Source organism: Stegastes partitus, unplaced genomic scaffold (assembly GCF_000690725.1).
Source record: "Stegastes partitus isolate 25-593 unplaced genomic scaffold, Stegastes_partitus-1.0.2 Scaffold2586, whole genome shotgun sequence".
NCBI lineage: Eukaryota > Metazoa > Chordata > Actinopteri > Pomacentridae > Stegastes > Stegastes partitus.
In genome coordinates, this window is record NW_007580317.1 from 37,532 (window position 1) to 39,244 (window position 1,713).

Consider the following 1,713-nt stretch of genomic DNA (forward strand, 5'->3'; position numbering starts at 1 on the left):
TCTTCTCTAACTGGAGTCAGAATAAAAAGACAATGAATGTATTTAAGTCCAGATACACAAGACATGATTTCTGGAAAGATTCCTTCTTCTGATTGGTTGGAGAGCGTCATTAAAACCATGTTCATGGAACATAGATGAGTTCTGCTTCAGTCTCTGTTCATGTAGATCCAGATGCTGAGTTCTTCTGTGTGTTTTTCACCTTATTTGACTTTAACTCTGATGGATTTTTTTTATTATTATTATTTTTATTGGCAACCAAAAATAAACTACAAATCATGTCACAGCATTTTATGTGTTCAGTTTACCATTTTCTAAATCTCCTCCAGGCAGTCCTCAGATCAGGTAATGTATTTCCAATACAGTAGATAGTAAAAAAAAATCTCTTAATATATAATAGACTTCAGCTGTTTTAACAGAATATAGGGACTAACCACTGTTAAGATACATGTCCAAATACCCCCTCTTATCTGAGTTATTCACCAATGATGGTTCACAAACATTCTACGACTTTGGTGCCATTCAGTTAACAAGAACAAAAATGAAAACTATTTACAAAGAACTGTGGGGAATGGTCCTTCCTAGCTCATTTATTTAGGATTTAATCAAATTCACATCTACTGGGACTGATGTACTCTATCCAGTTTGACCACGTATTAACAAACTGGTCCTGCTGCAAACTTAGGGAGTATGTTAGTTTTTCCATTTTATATATTTGGTACACTGTATCTATCCAGTCTTCAACTGAGGGTGCTTGAGGTTTCAGCCACCTTCCAGTTATGGCTTTTTTACCTGCAGCCAGTAGGATCTTGATGAGGGTTCTATTCTTAGAGTGTTTTTCTTCTGGTATGTTGCAAAGGTACAAAACATCAAATCTGAAAGGGACAGTGGATCTAATTACTGTCTGAATAGCTTGATGGATACTTTTCCAATATTCCGTAAGCACAGGACATGACCAAAATACATGGAAGTCATTTGCATCTTTAGTCTGGCATTGTCTCCAACATTCTGTGCTTGACAACCCACAACGTTTCTGATGGGGCATAATGAAGAATCTAATCACACTTGTCCAGCAAAATTCTCTCCAGGATATAGAACTTGTACTTTTGGTCTATCTTTCCCCTTTTTATTGGGTTATACACCCCATTAACATTAAATGAAATAATTTTTATCCCTTGTGTATTTTGCATGCCCTATGCTGGAATTCTAGTTTTCCCTTTTGGTATGTGAGAGTATTTGACCATCCTACCACATGAACAAGGAACCTTATTGAACAACAGAATGAACAACAAAGAATGATTTTGGTTCTGTTTTGCATTTTAGTGGCTTCCAAACAACCAGTCTGAGCAAAGACTTTTTTTAGAGCTGGGTGTAACTGGCTCTAAGGGAAATCCTTCGAGAACAACGGGCCCTGTTCCATAATGGGAATAATTATGGAGTGATGCCATATTTTATTGGCGTGACATTTCGAGCAAAATGCTCTTCCTCAGACAGCATTTTGCTCGAAACGTCACGCCAATAAATTGTATAAGGGAGCCTGTTTCTGGTGTGCGGATCGTTCTTCTCTTCTTTTCTCATTTTTGACATTTTGTGATCCAGCACCCAACCCAGTGGGCCTCGGGGATGTGCGTGTCTTTCCTTCTTTAGACTTTAGTTCTCTAACTCTTCACATCTTTCCTCAAGTTGTCTTTCTCGCCACAGCAGGTAGCGTAATAG

The 1,713-nt window shown here is 37.9% G+C and overlaps 1 long non-coding RNA gene across 1 annotated transcript in view; it reads left to right on the forward strand.

Moving 5' to 3' along the window:
• LOC103375415 (uncharacterized) overlaps positions 1–1,713 on the forward strand; it is a 15,661-nt gene that overhangs the window by 6,080 nt on the left and 7,868 nt on the right. Inside the window, exon 2 of the long non-coding RNA XR_521209.1 lies at positions 405–406. This is a non-coding gene — a long non-coding RNA (uncharacterized LOC103375415). The remainder of the gene's footprint in view (positions 1–404; positions 407–1,713) is intronic.